General features: G+C 52.4%; 1 protein-coding gene across 1 annotated transcript in view; it reads left to right on the forward strand.

The window, feature by feature from the left end:
* The window catches only part of LOC133065907 (histone-lysine N-methyltransferase PRDM9-like), a 389,343-nt gene that overhangs the window by 298,583 nt on the left and 70,758 nt on the right, over window positions 1-20,002 (forward strand). The gene's annotated exons all lie outside the window — the stretch shown is intronic.

Genomic DNA, 20,002 nt, shown 5'->3' on the forward strand with positions numbered 1-20,002 from the left:
TTCCCGGAGGTGGGAGCTGAGAGCTGGGTGGAGGGGGGTTGCCTCTGACCGGTCCAAGTCAGAGAAAAACAGCAGACCTGAGGGGTTGGGAAAGGTTTCACACAACGGTGCATCCAGCGCCGACCCGCCGAGGCGGGCTCGGACACCCCACAGGCGCCCGGGGAATCCCTACCCTCCCCCAGGGAGGCGGGGGGGCGCGCGCACCGCACACGGCCGCGGCCCACACAACGATCGCCGGGTAGCCCCCTCCCGACGGCCGCAGTGGCAGTGACCGTGGCGCGCCACGCCACGCGCCACCCCGGCCCCTCATGGGGACGGCGGAGTCTGAGGGAGATGGGAGGCACCTCCCGACTCCCGGCGGGCCCGACCGCCACGACCCCAAGGCGGACGGGCGACCCCCCAGGGGTCTTTAAACCTCCGCGGCGGGACGCGCTAGGTACCTGGAAAGGGGGAGGCGGGCGAGGGGCACGGCGCGCCCCACGGGCCACCGCCCCGACGTCGACCACCAAAACCACCGCATCCCCCACACACACGCGGCCGCCCGCGGGCCTTGGCGCTGCCGGCCCGTGACGCATCGGGGCCTCACCGTGCACCGGTCCGACCGCTCCCAGAGGGCCCCCGCCGACGCCAGACGACCAAACTCCACACGTTCCCGGAACGGGGCACAGCTCTCCTCTTCCCCCCCACCTCGCACACCCCGGGCTCCTTTCCCGGGACCCCGTCCACCAGGGCCCCCCTAACCCGCGCCCGCGTTCCCAGGCACCCTTCCCCCCACCACCGAGGGCAGAGGGAAGGGGCTCCAACGGGAAGCGTGGCGCCAAGCAGGCAAGGGGACACACGACAGCGGTAACGGGGGGTGCCGAGAGGGCGAGAGAAACGGACATACAGCCGCAGGAGACGTGGTTGGGGGTGGGGGTGGGAGAAAGCCCCGAGGCTCGGAGGGCGGGCGTGTGGAGGTGCCTGGCGACCGCGCGGCAGGCCCAGAGCAGCGGACGACCGGCGACCGGCCGAGGCAGACCCAGTCCAGGGCTTGCAGCGGGAGGCGACGGGGCAAGGCGAGCAGACCCCGCGACGGGGAGCCGCCAACCCGTCACGCCGCACAGCCCATGAGACTCGACCGGAGGATCCACAACGTGCAGTACCGCAGGCCGGTGGGGAAAGGAAGGCAGTCGTGGCCGGCGCCACGGGCGAAGGCACATGGGGTGGGGTCGGGGTGGGGGCACAGGGAGCGCCCCCACTCCCACACCCCAAACCCAACCTCGAGGGACGTGGCGGGGAGGGTCCAGGCGGGAAGAGGGACACAACACACCCCCCCGGGAGACGACGCCACCGACCCGGCCGGGGAAGAATGGAGGGCGCGGAGGGCGGCCAGCGGGGCAGGAAGGAGGAGGGCCGCCTTTCCCAAACCCAACCCCCAAGCTCCGGCACGCTGCCCCAACAACCTTCTCGCGCACCCCTTTGTCCCCAAAGCACCGGGGAAGGGACACCCACCGGACACGACCAACCAGGGCGGGGCGCCTTCCATGCGTGGGGGGGTATCTCTCCCTCTAACCCCTTTTTTCCCTTCACATCCCGCGCCGCACGGGTGGAGGAGAGGCTCGCGAGCCGAGCGGTTCGAGGCGAGGCCACCGCGCCGCTCTCGGAACCGACCACGTTAATGATCCTTCCGCAGGTTCACCTACGGAAACCTTGTTACTTTTACTTCCTCTAGATAAAGTTCGACCGTCTTCTCAGCGCTCCGCCGGGGCCGTGGGCCAACCCCGGGCGGGGCCGATCCGAGGGCCTCACTAAACCATCCAATCGGTAGTAGCGACGGGCGGTGTGTACAAAGGGCAGGGACTTAATCAACGCAAGCTTATGACCCGCACTTACTGGGAATTCCTCGTTCATGGGGAATAATTGCAATCCCCGATCCCCATCACGAATGGGGTTCAACAGGTTAACTGCGCTTGCCGGCGTAGGGTAGGCACACGCTGAGCCAGTCAGTGTAGCGCACGTGCAGCCCCGGACATCTAAGGGCATCACAGACCTGTTACTGCACAATCTCGTGTGGCTGAACGCCACTTGTCCCTCTAAGAAGTTGGGGGACGCCAACCGCTCAGGGGTCGCGTAACTAGTTAAAATGCCAGAGTCTCGTTCGTTATTGGAATTAACCAGACAAATCGCACCACCAACCATGAACGGCCATGCGCCACCACCCACCGAATCGAGAAAGAGCTATCAGTCAATCCTGTCCGTGTCCGGGCCGGGTGAGGTTTCCCGTGTTGACTCAAATTAAGCCGCAGGCTCCACTCCTGGTGGTGCCCTTCCGTCAATTCCTTTTTCAGTTTTGCAACCATACTCCCCCCGGAATCCAAAGACTTTGGTTTCCCGGCAGCTGCCCGGCGGGTCATGGGAATAATGCCGCCGCATCGCCAGTCGGCATCGTTTATGGTCGGAACTACGACGGTATCCGATAGTCTTCGAACCTCCGACTTTGGTTCTTGATTTGGTCCGTCTTGCGCCGGTCCAAGAATTTCACCTCTAGCGGCGCAATACGAATGCCCCCGGCCGTCCCTCTTAATCATGGCCTCAGTTCCGAAAACCAACAGAATAGAACCGCGGTCCTATTCCATTATTCCTAGCTGCGGTATCCAGGCGGCTCGGGCCTGCTTTGAACACTAATTTTTTCAAAGTAAACGCTTCGGGCCCCGCGGGACACTCAGCTAAGAGCATTGAGGGGGCGCTGAGAGGGCAAGGGGCGGGGACTGGCGGTGGCTCGCCTCGCGGCGGACCGCCCGCCCGCTCCAAAGATCCAACTACGAGCTTTTTAACTGCAGCAACTTTAATATACGCTATTGGAGCTGGAGTTACCGCGGCTGCTGGCACCAGACTTGCCCTCCAAGGGATCAACGCAGAAGGATTTAAAGTGGACTCATTCCAATTACAGGGCCTCAAAAGAGTCCTGTATTGTTACTTTTCGTCACTACCTCCCCCCGGGTCGGGAGTGGGTAATTTGCGCGCCTGCTGCCTTCCTTGGATGTGGTAGCCGTTTCTCAGGCTCCCTCTCCGGAATCGAACCCTGATTCCCCGTCACCCGTGGTCACCATGGTAGGCACAGCGACTACCATCAAAAGTTGATAGGGCAGACGTTCAAATGGTTCGTCGCCGCCACGGGGGGCGTGCGATCGCCCCGAGGTTACCTAGAGTCACCAAAGCCGCCAGCGCCCGCCCCCCGGCCGGGGCCGGGAGGAGGCTGACCGGGTTGGTTTTGATCTGATAAATGCACGCATCCCCCCGCGAAGGGGGTCAGCTCCCATCGGCATGTATTAGCTCTAGAATTACCACAGTTATCCAAGTAGAGGAGCGAGCGACCAAAGGAACCATAACTGAGTTAATGAGCCATTAGCAGTTTCACTGTACCGGCCGTGCGTACTTAGACATGCATGGCTTAATCTTTGAGACAAGCATACGCTACTGGCAGGATCAACCAGGTAGGGGAGCGAGCACGAGGAGCCGTGTGTGCCGGGAGCAGAGGGGATGGTGGCTCAGGACGCGGGCGAGCTGTGGCAGCGGGCGAGCCCAGAAGACCCGCGAGGCGAGGAAGCGGGGAGAAGGGGGTGTGGTCGGGAAGGCGCGCACCCGACCCACCGGCCCCACACCCGCCGGCGAAGACGCCCGATCGCGCACACAACCCTCGGTCCAGGAGAGACACAACGCGCCGCGCCGGCCGCCACCGCGTGGAGGAACGAGGGGAGGGGCGCGAGGGGCCCCCCTCCTCCTCCACACCCCACCCCTTCCGTCGCGGGCCCGCCCGCCCCGTCGGCCCCGGGAGCCGGGCCCCCCCGGCCGGGCCACGCCGCGGACGGCCGACGCGCCCTCAAGCGCCCGTCCGTCCCGCCCACCCCAGAGGGGTGGGGGACGCCGTGCAGCGAGGACACGGCGACCGGCCCGCGCTCGGGAGAGCGCATCGGAGCAGGGGGCGCGTGGTAGGATCGTGGGGGGCCGCGGGCGCCTCCCCTCGCCCAGCCCGCGACGACGTCGGCGGACAGGTGGCGGCGGCAAAGCGGGCAACGGATCGGGGCCGCGGCAGGCCCGGGAAAGCGAGACACGCCAGGGCGCGGCCCCGGGGAGCAGCAGATGGGGAGCGGACCGAGGCGGACGGACGGACGGGGAGGGGCACGGACGTGGTGCGGCCACGTGACACCAACGCCACAGAACCGGCGGTGGAGGCGGGGGTGGCCGCGCGCCACAGCGACGGGGATGGCTCAAAACGACCCGGGGGAAGCGAGTCAGCCACCAGGGCGCACCGCGGTATCGCACCGCCAGAGGCCTCCCAGCACAGGGGCGGTCCCGAGGCACACCCAGAACGACAAACTGGCCTCTCAGTCCACCCCCACCCAACCCCCCGCGCGGGGGTAGAGGGCGCACCCCTCACGGGGCGTCACGCCCACCGCCAACCCTACACCCAGAGCCGCATCCGGCCCGGGAGAACACTCTCCCGCTGCGTACCGGCGGCCCCCACAGCCCTCACACGCGCAACCCTGCTGTGCGCGCCAAGTCTCTCCACGCCCAGCCCCCCTCTCAGGGCTCCGAGGGCCCTGCCGCACCCGAGGACGCCCCCGGCCGACGGAGACCGGGAGGCGACACCCACGTGAGGCGAGGGGGGCTCGGTCCCAGACCGCGGGGAACGGTGGTGGAAGGGGACACAGGGGGTCGCACGCGCGGGACGAGGAGGAAGGCCGGCAGCGGTGGGGAGGGGCCGGCAAGCACGCGTCACAGGACGGGGGCGAGGGCGCCGCCTGGAGACCAGAAAACACCAGGACACAGCCGGGCCACCAGGAAAGCCAGCGCGAGATCCCACCGCCACCCACACACGAGGGTGGTCCCACGACACCTGGGACGCCGGCCGTTCCTGGCCATCCCTGGACCGGGCCCCACACCCCAGCCCCACAGCCAGGGCCGGCGTGCCGTCCACCCACCTTCCTCCATCCATCCTCAACAGATCCGTCTTCCAAGTCTGACCCCGAGGCTCAACACCCTGGGGACACACTCTCGAGCGAGGGCGGCCCGGACTGGGCCCACCACACCGCCACCGGCTGCGGCTCAGGGGCAAGGGCGGGCACGACAGGCTCCTCCTCACCACAGCTGCGGGGCTGGGGGAGCCGGGGCCGACCAGGCAGTCGCACCCCAACCCCCCCTTCCCACTGGGCTCACACCACGGGGCCGGCTGCGCGCACACAGCACACGCACGGCCCCCCACTCGCCAGACACCCGGCGGGGCCCGGGGGGACCCTCCCCCAACTCAGAGGGGGGAGGCGCGGGCCGCAGTAGGCAACAAAAGCAGCACACGGCCCCACCGCGGGGCCGGCGCACCCATCACACCCCTTCCCCACAGAGGGGAGAGGGGTTTTCTGCCCACGTGCTCTGGCAGTCGCCACGGTGGCCACTGCGCACTCGGGAGGGGCAGCAGCTGGGGGGTCCGGTACCCTAAGGCTCCCTCTCGGATCGCTAGAGAAGGCTTTCTCACCGAGGACGCACCGTCCCCCTCACCCAATTGTCTCTCCTTCGGGCCCACGGAGGCACACCAGGAGCCGCCACTCCACTGGGCGGGAGGAGTCTGCCGCATAGGTAAGCGGGCCACCACACAGAAGCGTGTGCGCGGGTCAGGGCCCCATGCAAGGCCTCACCCATCAGCCGCCACAACGAGGGGAGCACACAATGCTTCTCTTACCGTCTCGAACCCCCCCATGGGACACGCGCACACCACCGTGGCAGGGACCCAAGGAGGACACACGGTTAAGGGAAAACGACACCACCACTCGGCCTCAGGCACCTGAGGGACGACCTGGAGCACTCCAGGGGCACCACCAAGGGTCCAACGAGGCATGCTCACACACCCATGCGGGGGCACGCGGCATGGCAGCGGCACAGCCTTCCCCACCGTAGGGAGGGCCGCTCGCGGGGCACACACCAGGAAGGCGAAGCAAGCGCACCTGCTGTGTCCAAAGCCCAACGGCCCCCACTAGGCACCCCAAGGCTGGGGACGGGAGACTGAAGGTCAGGGCCGGAGGCCACACCCCAACCCCTGCCTTCCTCACCCTGCCCGACGTGCAAGGGGGAAAGACATGCGAGGGGCCCCGCGGATAGACCGACAAGAGCGGACACGTTCACTGGGAACGCCCGTCCCTCCTGCGGCACAGCTTAGGCCCGGCCCGGGAGAGAACGACCACACCCCTCAGTTGAGCCAAGGTGGAGGGTGGGGCGGGAGAAGGCAGAGGCGAGGAGAGTCACCAGACGGCTCGCTTTAAATCTCACTTGCAACCTCCCCTTCTCCGTGCCCACAACCCCACACCTCAAGCAAGGGCGGCCCACGACCCGAGGAGAACGCCTGACACGTGGTACGGAGCCTACAGGGCGGGGTTCATCCCAGCCATCACCGGGTGCCCGCAGCGGGAAGCACAGGGCCAAAGACCCACACCGCCTCGCCCCACCGCTCTCGGGTCGCCCAGAGGCGGCACCACTAGCTGGGTCGGCCAGACGACACCACACAGAAGCTGGCGCACAGGACCAGGCGGGCGGCTCCAGCAGCAAAGGCCGAACCAGGCGCCAGCTGGCGGCCCACAGGCCCAGAGCCCCGCGTGCATCCAGAGACCCAAAGTTCTCGGTGACAGACACCAAACGAGACCGTGTCAGCGCTTACCTGGTGGCAAAAAATACCTATTTTGGGCGACAAAATGACAGCAGACAACAGCGGGCCCATCTACGACTCGCAGGGAGGGACCCCGGAACCTTGACCCGGCCACCTGTCCCCAGCACTATCCCATGAACACCAGGCCTGGAGCTCTCGGGGGCCAGATGGTCGACTTGAGGGGGTAGGGGGAGGGGAGGGGGCCGCGTGGTGGCAAAAGTGGGGGCGCGGACGCCAAGGGAGAGGGAGCTGGCCGGAGACTCCCTCCCCGCTTCGCCCACACGGGTAGGCGTACCGGTCCGTCCGAGTCTCCGAACGGGGATTTGACTTCGATGTGCATCAAGAAAAAAGAACCTTCAGCGGGGCGCCTCCAACAAGACGAGCGGGCCCCGACCAGGGCCCACGCCCGGGGCCCAGACCGTCCTACACAGGGCACCCAGGACGGCTCGAGCCGGTCCCCACCCACCTCCTGAATGACCGGGATTCAGGGAGTTGGGGAGGGGTGAGAAAACGTCGCGTCCGACGACCGAGACCCACGAGGGCACGCTGAAGGGTCGAGCGCGCCCTCCCCGGCCACCCGCGGAAGCAGGGCCCGGTCCATCCACGTCTCCGGACCTATCGGGACTTGGAGAAAAGAAAAGGCATGCGTGCCGGGAGACGCCTCAGGCGACCGGACCCCACCGGGGGACCGCACACGCGCCCGCGCCGGCCGTCCTCTGCCGGTCACCCCTCACGACTCCGGCGGACGGGTCCCCACCTCCGGGGTGCGACGCGGAGAACACCTCGGTCAGACAGAACCCGAGGGCCCGGACCCAGCCGCGCCCTCCGCCGACCTCCACGCCACAGTCCGGGCCGGTCCCCACCTCCGGAGCGGGGCCGAGGGCGAAGCAAACGCTCCTGAGGGCGACCCGGGAGGACGCAGGACCGCCGAGTCCGAGTCCAGGCGCTCCGGGCAGGGAAGACCCTCTCCATGCCCACCTCGGCGGTCCGGCCCAGGTAGGGCCCGGCCGGTCCGTCTCCAACGGCCGGAGGGGCACGGGGAGATGCTGGTCGACCCGGCCAGGCCGCCCCACAGCCTGGCTCTGGAGCGCCGCGACGGTCACCCTCCCCAGAACCCTAGAGAACCAATCTCCGGCGACAGCAGGACGTCCCTAGGCCTCGGTGTCACCGGGACTGTCACCGCCAGCATAGCCGGTCTCTGCGAGCACTGCCTCGGGCCCGGCGGCTGAGTCACAATCCTCCTGAAGGTCTCGCCGAAGCTCCGGAGGGGAGGGACGATATAAAAGCGGCCGCCAGGTGGCTCCCGACAACCGGCTCGACCGTCCCGAGGACGGGTCGCTGTCGCCGGCCGCCCAAACGCCCGAGCTCGGGCCGGAGCCTCCTCCGCCTCCGAGCCACGCGACGCGACGCGACGCGACCCCGGCCGCAGAGGAAGCGAGAGGAGCGGGGAACTATCTCCTCAGGAGGCTGCCCCGAAGGAGACGCGCTCCCCCCACGCGATTCCAGGGTGGTGGGGGGACATTCCACGGAGACGCCGGCGGCGGGGGCTCGGGGGCCGAGAGAGGGGCACCAGTGACATCCCGGGCTCCCCCGGACCCCCTCCCCCCAAAAGAGGGAGTGAGAGAGAGAGGGAGGGAGGGGAGGAGGGAGGGAGGGAGGGAGGGGAGGAGGGACGGAGGGGAGGAGGGGGGGAGGGAGGGAGGGAGGGAGGGGAGGAGGGACGGAGGGACGGAGGGGAGGAGGGGAGGAGGGGAGGGAGGGAGGGAGGGAGGGACCGACCGGCAAAGGGAAACCAGGCAAGCGCTGCTCGGAGAACAAAGCAGGACTTTCGAAAGCGGACACAGACACAGACACGCAAGCCCAGGAGCAAGAAAGGAAACGAAGGAGACACTCGGACCCCCAACAAGAGAAAACAAAACTCAACCTGGGTAGAGACCGTGACCAAGTCCAAAGACAACAAACGCAAGCAAGCGCGGGTGGGTGGGGAAAGTGCACTTGAGGTCAGGAGAACGTGGATTTCAAGATCACTGGCCACAAACACCGGAAAGGCGGGCGGCCGGGCGGTCTGGGGTGGCAGGGCTGCGGGGGTGGGGTTGAGGGGCGTGGTGGGCAGGACCGAGTCAATAGGGATCCGCTAAATAAGCCCCGGATTCCATGACAACAGCCAAGTCAACGAATGCATAACTTTTTGAAGTAGAACCGAAACCAAATGAAACAAAACCACCAGGCAGGAAAGTCAAGTCGTAGAACTGCTCTGGCAGCTTAAAAGTCAGAGGGAGGGAGGGAGGGAGGGAGGGAGGGGGAGAGAGAGAGGCAGAGAGAGAGAGAGACAGAGAGAGAGAGAAAGAAAGGGAGAGAGAGAGAGAGAGAGAGAGAGAGCGCGCGCACATGTGCATATACGCATGTACATATGTATACGGACACATATTCGCATCTATATATACGTGCACACATGCGTATAAACAAGTACGTACGAAGGGCATGCATGCTCACGTACACGCATGTGTCTGTGCGTGCACGTATATGCCTAGGCGTTTAAAGTGTGCATGTATGCTTGCGTGTATATACGTATGCACAGGCATCTATACACATACGTACACGGATATGCACGCGCATGAATACACATGCTCATATGTGCCTATACATAGATATACACACCTACATTTAAGTAAACACGGGCGTGTAAACGCATATAGATGCACACGTGTGTGTGCGTGTGTGTACGTGTGATGTATACGCACAGGTGTGTGTGTGTACGCATGTGCGGACACGTACGTGCATGCTTACATATGCACACATATCCGCCTGTGTATATGCACACGTGTATGTACACGTGTATACATACATATGTACGCATACCTAGACGTCTACATGTAGCGTATATACGCCCACACAGACGTACGGCTGTATATGTGTATACATATACACACATGTATGTGTAAGTAAACATACACGCATATACGTAGGTACAGTTGCAAGTGTGTGTATGGATTTATTAATTTCCTGCTTTCAGGGAGATAGAAAGGGTTAGAGTATCCTTTTTGCTTTGGCCATATATTGAGCTTCCCTGATAGCTCAGTTGGTAAAGAATCCGCCTGCAATGCATGAGACCCAGGTTCAATCCCTGGGTTGGGAAGATCCGCTAGAGAAGGGATAGGCTACCCACTTCAGTATGCTTGGGCTTCCCTTGTGGCTCAGCTGGTAAAGAATCCCCCTGCAATGTGGGAGACCCAGGTTCGATCCCTGGGTTGGGAAGATCCCCTGAGAAGGTGAAAGGCTACCCTCCCCAGTAGTCTGGCCTGGAGAATTCCGTGAACGGTATAATCCATGGGGTCGCAAAGAGTCGGACACCACTAAGCAACTTTCACTTTCACTTTATATATATTTTATAATCCATGGGGTCACAAAGAGTTGGATACCACTAAGCGACTTTCACTATCACTTTATATATATTTTATAATCCATGGGGTCGCAAAGAGTCGGACACCACTAAGCGACTTTCGCTTTCAGTTTGGCCATATCTTAAGTAAATTTAATTCAAAATAATCAATATGTGATTAAGGTGCATATGGGGGTGGTCCCAACAATAACCAGTTCACAAGAATCCTGGATATTCAACAATAAGCTCAAAAAAAAAAAAAAAAAAATCCAAGCCCCTTTAGTATACTAGTAGACTTATAATTAATGAATTGGTTTGAAAAGTTTACTAAGATCTTTTTTATAAAGCAGGAATATTTTATTCTTTCCTCTATCCTTTACTATTAAGTTATATTAAACAACCTGGACCAAAAAGAGTGTTGAACATGCAGAAAGCAAAAACCAGTTTTTGTTGTGTGCAACTATCTCACCACAGTCTCATCCCATCTTTTATTAATCTAATTGTCTTTATATCCCCTTTGAGAATAATATCTTTTCATCTTTGTAGCCCAATGCTTAGCACATGCATGATCTCAAAAATGGTTGTTAAGTAAATAATTTTGTGACCCATTTGTGACATTTAGAAAAAAACTTTATTATAATTCTATGAAATATATTATTACTGAAACTATGGACATAGCATTTAAAAACACCAATTTTTAAATGATTCCATAGTCTCCCATCTTTATTCCTATATTTTCTAGTTGGATGAATTTGGATGAGTTGCCTAACTCATCTCATTTTTCCATCAATAAAACCAGAAGTCAGTAAACCTAAAATAGTCTCAGCCTTAGTAATTGGGGTCTGTCTGATAAATTTTGTGCTTTTTAACTGCAACACATACATTTATCATATATGAATGCATGTGGAATCGTAACAGCTTTACATATCAGTGAACGGGAGTGTTTTACAATTATGGTTGTGCATTAACCAATGAGACAAGCAATTTGGTAAGTTTATAAACAATATGATTTATTAATTAACTGATTTTGCTTCTTTAGTTTCAAGCTGTTCATTGAAGAAAAATATATATGCACAGTATGTATGGTTGTTGATTTTATTCTGTAGATCATGTCCAACTCTTTGCAACCCCATGGACTGTACCTGCCAGGCTCCTCTATGCATGAAATTTCCCAGACGAGAGTACTGGAGTGCATTGCCATTTCCTTAGTGTCTTGTAAACCACATACTTCTTTTTGAGTAAAAGACCATATAAAATCGTGGCAAATAAAATAGGTTTCAAACAACAAAACACAAGTTATATATTACCCCCAAAAATGTCATCTTAAATGCATAGCATTATGCATTTGTTTTACTGTGTTCCTCACTTCTGAGGTGTTGATTTCTGATTAGTACCCGAGAAGTGACTTTTTGAACATTGGCTCGTGGACAACCCGCTGTTGCATCTAGAACAGTCATATCATCTTCACAGTCAGAGTTACAGAGATGAGAAACCACATTTGTACCTATTCAACACAAATGATTTAGCCTCTTTAGGTGGCAGATGAGAAATCTGAGAGTTTTACACATCTAATTTCAAAATGTTTGCAGCAAGACCTGCACCGTTAATCTCTTTCTTTAACCCTCTTCTGTGTCTTACAGTCTGTTTCTACACCAGAAACAAGGTGGAATTTAAAATACGTATTAAAATACGATAGACAGAATCATGGTCCCAAAGAATGCTCTACGCTCCAGTCTTAGGACGGTGAACATGCCATGCAGCACGGCAAACAGGCTTTGCAGGTGCAGTTAGGATTATGAATCACTGCTGCCTTAAAATACAGAGATCACCTTGGGTTATCCAGATGGTCCCAATGTAACCATATGAGCCTTTAGAAGCAGAAGAGGCAGGCAGAAGAGTCAGTGAAACAGATCTAAAGCGTGAGAAGAATCTGATGTGCCTTTGCTGGTGAGAAGATGGAGAAGGCCAAGTATTGAGACAGTCACAAGCAGAAACGAGCTTGGAATTTCTTTCCCCGAGCCTCCAGAGAGAAGCACAGCCCTAATGATACCTTGGTCTGGGAACTGTGTGAGTCTATTCATGCTGTGAGTCTATTACACTTCTGACCTACAGAACTGTAAGATAACATATGGTGTTTTAAGTGTCTAAGTTTGTGGTAATCTGTGATGCAGCAACCGAAAACTAATACATAAATGGAAAAACTTTCCAAGATGTATTGTTAAGCAAAGAAATAAATAAGACTGCAACATAAAAAGAAACAAATGCATGTAAGTATATTGCATTGTTTATATTTTTCATGCTAGACGCCGCATAGCCTCAGCCACAGCCATCATTCCTTTCTGATTGCTGATCTGTGTTTCAGCTTGTTTTCTAAGACATGACAAATAGTTTTGGAAACCTTTGAAAATGCTTGCTGTGGTTAATGCTCTGAAGTAGCAGAACTGACTTCGTAACATTAAAAAGAAAACAATAACAACACGGGAGAGCACAGCAGAAATGCAGGAGAACACAAATTAACAAAGCCATTGATTCGAAATACCTACAAAGAACTGCCCTACCCAAATGCAGCTAGTGTTCCTGTTTCTTCTGTTGAGAAACTCTCAGTCTTAGCCAGAGTGAGTAAGCTGGATTTTTGTGAGCTCCTTATTCAGAAGCTACACACTCGAGATTGGACCAAAGACAAGACATCAAGTAAAGTTCTGTTTCCATGACTGGTGCAATCTATAGGCTATGAACTAGGCCCTTGCCTGTTGGTTAATTTGACATCTTCCATTGAATTATACACTTCTCATTTATGAGGCAGGCAAAATACATTGTAAAACATTTTCAGAATTTGTTTTCCAATTATTTAATAATACTAAAATAAAAATCCCATGTTCAAGGAATGAAGTTAACAAGACTATTATTGTAATATTGCCTGAAAGTGCGTCTTCTGAACCAGAAATTTTTTAAAAAGTATTCTACCTTACTCTTCCAGAGAATTATTCATTTTTTCCCACAATATTTCTGAATTAACTGCTCCCAAAATAATTTTTTTTTTTTTTTTTACTGCAGCCATGAAATTAAAAGTTGCTTACTCCTTGGAAGAAAAGCTATGACAAACCTAGACAGGGTATTGAAAAGCAGAGATGCTACTTTGCTGACAAAGGTCCGTCTAGCGAAAGCTGAGGTCTTTCCAGTAGTCACGTATGGATGTGAGAGTTGGACTATAAAGAAAGCTGAGAGCTGAAGAATTGATGGTTTTGAACTGTGGTGTTGGAGAAAACTCTTGAGAGTCCCTTGGAATGCAAGGAGATCAATCCAGTCAATCTTAAAAAGAATTGGTCCTGAATATTCATTGGAAGGACTGATGCTGAAGCTGAAACTCCAATACTTTGGCCATCTGATGTGACGAGCCGACTCATTTGAAAAGACCCTGATGCTGGGAAAGACCGAGGGCAGGAGGAGAAGGGGACGACAGAGGATGAGATGGCTGGATGGCATCATCGACTCGATGGACATGAGTTTGAGTAAACTGCGGGAGTTGGTGATGGGACAGGGAGGCCTGGCGTGCTGCGGTCCATGGGGTCGCAGAGTCGGACACGACTGAGCGACTGAACAACAACAACAAAAGGGTCAAGACATCAAATGTAGAAGATTCACACTGATCCATTTAATTCAGAAGACTTCATTTTCTCAAGACAGAGAATATTTCCGTTTTGGGGCAGACGACCACTACCGGAGAGGATGGAAGTAAACCTCATGGTCCCGTCCCCATGCTTCAGTAGGTCATCCACGGAAGACAACACGGACAGTGTCGGCTGAGTCTAACCTGGTGACCCTACAGTCCTTGCACAGAAGCACACTCGCAAAGCAGGATCGCTGTTCACCTCCAAACCACAATACTTTGATGCTTCCCACTCAGTCATTCTTCCTTAAAAGGGGATCGCTGTCAAAGGAATCTTTCCAGCTGGGAGCCATTCCCTCGCAGCCCATACAAGAGGCTGTCACACATAAACCGTATCAACAGAAAGAAGAGACCCCATTGTGGGTGTAGAATTCTTTGCTCAGCTTTTTCTGAATTCCAGCTTTGCAGAGCACTGAGGGTCAGAAGAACAGAATACACAGATGTGCAATATGGTATGACAGGGACAGAAAATAGGCCAAATTGCCAGTTAAAGTAAGGCTTGTTTAAAACAGAAAAGGAATCATGATAATATGATAATATCCTTCCTCTCCTAGCTGATGCACACCTGCTTGGAATAAGCATTTTTAAATAGAATTAAAACGTGTTACCTCACTTAAAACCATATTCCCTTATAGGTGAAATCCCCATCTTTTTTTTATTTCTCTTTATTTACATTAATCCTTGTAGATCATCTATATAAACAGAAACAACGCGTGCCTTTGTGCCGTTCCCACCGCATAAGGACGTTCTGGGTAGTCCTCTTATGACTACATTTTCCTTTTTTATACTTTAAAAAAATACTGCAGCTATTAACTAGAAAAATCTTTCCTGTTCTTTCTTGAGATTATTCGGTTCTGCTGCTCCACAGTCAGGGATTCTGTGGCTCTCATTCCTTTAGCAACTGAAATCTGACAACAGTTGTGAATGAACTTCTAAAGATTGCAATGCAAGGACATTAAGTAAGAATCAGGTCATGTCTACTCAGTAATCTCATGTCCGTAATCCTTCAATAGGCTTCTGCAATAGTGAAGACATTCATCTCAATTCTGAGGTATTTCCTCCGAAGGAAGGTAACTTAGATGTTATTTTTATCCTCTTTTTCCTGTTAAATCTTCTCAAACACAGGGACTGTGTCTCATGCTTGCTTTCTAAGCTCTCCTCAGGACCAACAGCACATGCTCATCCTGAGCTAGAGGCTTTGGTTGGTCTCTTAAAACGCTTTGTATTTTTTGCTGTTGTCTTATTCATCATTTGTTTTCAGCTAGAGGAGAGGCAAAAGAAGAGTACAAAAGGAAAAAATATGTAGGAGAAGGAAACAGAAATTGAAGGAAAAAAGTCACTAGAGAAACTGTGCAACCGGACGCAGAGAAGGCAGCGACGCCTCGGAGAGCAGGCGGCGGAGGGGAGCGGAGAGAGCCGCGGCGCCGGGGGAGCGGCCGGCCCCGGAGCGCTCAGCCTGCGCGCCCTCGGCCCCGCAGCTCCCCACCCGGCTCGCTGCTCATCCTCTCCAAGGCCGCACAGACGAACAAGCCGTTACTAACAAACGCTGACAGCCGCAGTCCAACGGCAGTCTGCATGGGCTTGGCTGTTAGCATGTTTCATTCACAACATCACAAACCATGCCGCTTCAGACGGTTTTCGTTTCCTGCTGGACAGCTCCACGACTGCTCCACTGGCCTCCCCGCTCCTGGACGTCAGGCTACCACGCGGAGGGCTGTCCTGCAGTCAGAGTCCCTCGGGGTCTGCTCACACACAGAAACACGGACCCTCTTTCACAAATGACGCAAGCCTCTCACTCAGGCCCTGGTTCTCAAGTGTGCTTTACTGTTTAGCAATATCCAAAGACCAGCAGTTCATGCCTCTATACCTTCGGTCTATTATGATCTAGAACAATTTATTGGAGAAAAGGAATATTCCTGAAATTCCCTTTTTTTTCATACTGGTTGCCTACCAAACAAAAATCTTTTTCTTTTAAAACCCAACACAGACATAACTTCCTCTGGCAAGATTTTCCTGATTCAGTTTCTCTCTTAGATGTTATGAATAGCTTTGCCTTTAGTAATGTCTTTGAATTTGCAAAATGCATCAACTGGTACACATATATATTCTTACAGCTATGTGCCAGTGTGTCTATATGCTCTATAAACTAGTGAACTTCGTAATCTTTATATCCAAGATTTTGGCACATACCAGAGAATTAGCTAATGGTTGAACTGAATTACTGACATCACTCAACATTTACAGAAGCACCAAGTCATTTAGAATGCAACAATTGACATGATGTTTTATATATATAGAAATTGGAAAATTCCTAGACACGTACTTCAGAATTTATTGTGATTCACGTGGTAATCAAAAGAGAGAAGGCCACTCAGAATTTGATAAACTTTTGATATTATTATCTTTGCCAATAATGATGTACAGAAACATTCCATACACTAGAGAAAAATACCTCCTTCCCAGGCATTATTTTTAGATCTCCAAGTTCTTAATACTGAGCTATAATTTTCAGAATGTAGATTTTTTTTTGCTCCAATTTTTCTCTGATAAAATGTCTATGCTATGCCTGAGCCACTGATCTATTTTATCCTATGTTTATAAATAAAATATATTAGAACATTAACAGAACTGTATGTTATTTCTTCTCTGATGAATATAATCTCTCAATTCTTAGAAACTACATTTACTTTTTACCAGTAAAATTCTCATTATAATATTTTAATGCCTTGAGCCTTGCACAAAAATCGATCCTCCAGAGATCAATGCTCAAATGGAAGTAATAAGAAACAAAATCTCCCCAGAAAAAAATAAAATATCACAGGAACTGACAAACTCAAACAACAAAACCACCCACATTTGCTGTTCTAGTCTGTCAATGCTTATGAACTCCTCAGAAGAATCTTTTTATTGACAATAAGTGGATGCAAGCAGGAACAACATTCACAAGAACAAGTGCCAGAAACGAGTTTATTGTTAATAATCTTAAACCTCACTGTCCCTTTGAATCATACTTAATCCTGATTTATCAGTATGTGGGGGGCTTGCTGTGGTGCAGTGGTAAAAAAATCTGCCTGCTGATGCACGAGATGCAAGAAATGCAGGTTCGATCCCTGGGCCAGGAAGATCCCCTTGGAGAAGGAAATAGCAACCCGCTCCAGTATCCTTGCCTGGGAAATCCCATGGACAGAGAAGCCTGGTGGGCTGCAGTCCACGGGGTCCCACAGAATCAGAAACGACTGAGCGACTGAGCACACACAGACACAGCATGTGGCTGTGTGTTTGACATTCAGTGGAATTCAGTTTTAGAAAATTTCAGCACCAGAATCTTTTTGTCTAGGAGTATGCCCTTCATGTCATGTTTAGATGGGTGGAAAATTATGCAATTTGCTCTGACACATTACCATTATTAGTATAAACTCAAAAGTTTATTTAAGAGTAAGTTCAGTATCTTTTACTTCAAGTAACAAGACATACAACTTAAAGTGGCAGAAATACTGAGAGGTATCAAACAGGAGAATTCCAAATGAGTTCTCTGCCTTCTTCATCATAGTTATGTTTCTCTTCATAATTACAAGACAGCAAAAGCAGTTCCCAGCATCATAGATAGACTCCAAGATGACAGTAAAGAGGAGAAAAGACCTTTTTTGCCCTTGGTTCTCCTTTTATTAAAGGGAAACTTTTCCAATAGTTCATGAATAGATGGCCCCTCAGAACCCACTGGTGAGGATTGGGTCATATGCCCTTGGCAGCAAGGGAGGATGAGGAGAGAGGTTCTAGCCCTTTCCATCTTTATAAAAGTAGACTGGTTCTGTCAACAAGGAATTAGAGGTTGGATGGAAGAAGGCTTAAACGTGTCAAACAATGTAAAGTTGAATAACATATATATTGCCCTTTATAAACACAGATAGTAAGTTTTTAATGCTGCTGCGTTTGTTTTTATTTCATTGACCTCTAGAACCATTTTACACACATTAGTAAAGACTATGAAAACTTTAAAGAGTCTATGAATAGAGTCTATGAATAGAGACGGAGAAGGCAATGGCACCCCACTCCAGTACTCTTGCCTGGAAAAACCCGTGGATGGAGGAGCCTGGTGGGCTGCAGTCCATGGGGTCTCGAAGAGTCGGACAGGACTAAGTGACTTCACTTTCACTTTTCACTTTCACTCATTGGAGAAGGAAATGGCAACCCACCCCAGTGTTCTTGCCTGCAGAATCCCAGAGACGGGGGAGCCTGGTGGGCTGAGGTCTACGGGGTCACACAGAGTCAGACATGACTGAAGTGACTTAGCAGCAGCAGCATGAATAGAGACAGAAATTTTGAGAATTAATTTTTGTTTTTAAATAACTTACGGTACCATTAATTAAGGTATTGTCTCTCAACTTTGCCTTTTACAGTCCTTTGTGAAGCTGGACTGAGTTACAGCCACACTCCTTCTTGCTGGTCTCCGTGTGACTCTGAGTTAGGGGCACCAGGGAGACGGCGGAGGCGGGACGAGGACGAAGGCACTTTGCTCCCTTTCTGAGGCTGCCCCGTGCACTTCTGAAACACTTCATCCCTTGCAGGGGCAGATCCTTTGGACAGCAGCCATTGTTTACAGTTTGTCCCGCACTCGCAGAACCAATCCTGGGCCCCTCTGCAGTGACACCCGCACTGGTTGGTTAGAACACTCTTCTCAAATGTCTGAGGGGCAGCTTCATGGGCAGCTCCTCTGAGCTCAGAAACAAGACCCCAGCCCAGCCAGGCAGTAAGCCTCCACACAGGACTATAGCGCCCCTCCTTTAAACTTCTAAATTTTAATCATCCAACCTCTTTATTGGGTTCCTCCAGTCCAAAAAGAGCCTGCGTCTTGAAGCTGCTACCTCTACAACATATCAGCTTAGTGTCCCCTTTTGTCTTTCCAGTTCTTCAGTATCTAGCGCTAATTCTTTATCTTAATTCTAACAGGCTAAATTTATTTCTTTTTTAGGGGAGATTACAGATTTTAAAAATTTAACAAAAGGAACTTACACTATTTCATCCTGTTTTGCATCCTTATAATCATGTTCATTTCCTCTCTTTCTTCAATGTTCAGATACCATATTTGTCCCATAATCTTAAAGGGTTAGATGACTTTGTTTGCAACTCTTCATGCCTACCACTATAATATTTAAAACAATTCAAACAAAATAATCTATTTTTTTAAGATAGCAGACATATTCCATATTTCTTCAACCATTTCCTTTTATTTTGTTAAATTCACTGTACACTCTATATTGCAAGTTTCTCCAGGCTCCAAGTTCATGGCTTTTAAGTTAATACATGCCCAAGAGAACTGTGGTTAGCAAAAGAGAGAAGGCAGCATCAGGGGTGGATAAAAGAGAATGATGGTGACTTTTCTGAAAATAGAGGAACAGTAGGATATCAATGGTAACAAGGAAAGGACTAGAGGTGGCAGAAACAGTCAGCTACCAGAGGAGATTAAATATTCCCTGGTTATCTCTAGAAGTAAATAGAAAAGAGGGCTCTAAGCTTTGGCCTTGTGCTTTATGACAGGTGACATGACGACCCTTCCCAAATGTCCAGACTGACTAGACTGTTTAACTTGGGACAACCTGGAATTTATTTCAAGAGGCTGAGTACTCAAGAAGGCTTAAAGGCTGCACTTAAAGACTGACTGAATGAATTCAAACCCAAAGGGGAAACATCTTTCATATTCACTGTAAAAGCTTTTAAAAATGCTATTTAAAGCTAAAAAAGCAGAAGAAGCAAGATTACAGTTACACAAATAGTGTGAAATATTTGGGGCAAGAATTGAGATGAAGTAGGGGCGAAGAGAAGGGTTTTAAGGTTTGTCGCCTAAGGGGTATAATTATTCTTGCAACATATTTCCCAAGAACCTTTACATTTTGAACTTCTATGGGTTCAAAAACCAGCATAGATACAGTCTTAAAAGTGTGTGATTCAGAAGAAATATGAGATATATCAATGATTACTTAGAGTTCCCAACTGTCTTATTTTTTATAGCTCTCTATAGCCATGTAGCTGATTGATAGTAAACTATTTCATAAATGTCAGCTACTTCCCACAAGTTTTAAATTGCTTCTTTCTACCTGTGAAACATTAAGGAAAATCACTTTAACTTTTTCTCCAAGTTAACCCTTCTTTTCAGCAATCAGAGAAAATTTGATTTTTATAAAACTTCTCTCAAAGAATGTTTGATTTGAGTGTAGTAACCTGCTTCCTAAACTGAAGCTCTGTAGAGCTTTGTAGGTAAAATAATACAGCTTTTGTTTTCAATTTGTTC

Source organism: Dama dama, chromosome 12, assembly GCF_033118175.1.
Source record: "Dama dama isolate Ldn47 chromosome 12, ASM3311817v1, whole genome shotgun sequence".
NCBI lineage: Eukaryota > Metazoa > Chordata > Mammalia > Artiodactyla > Cervidae > Dama > Dama dama.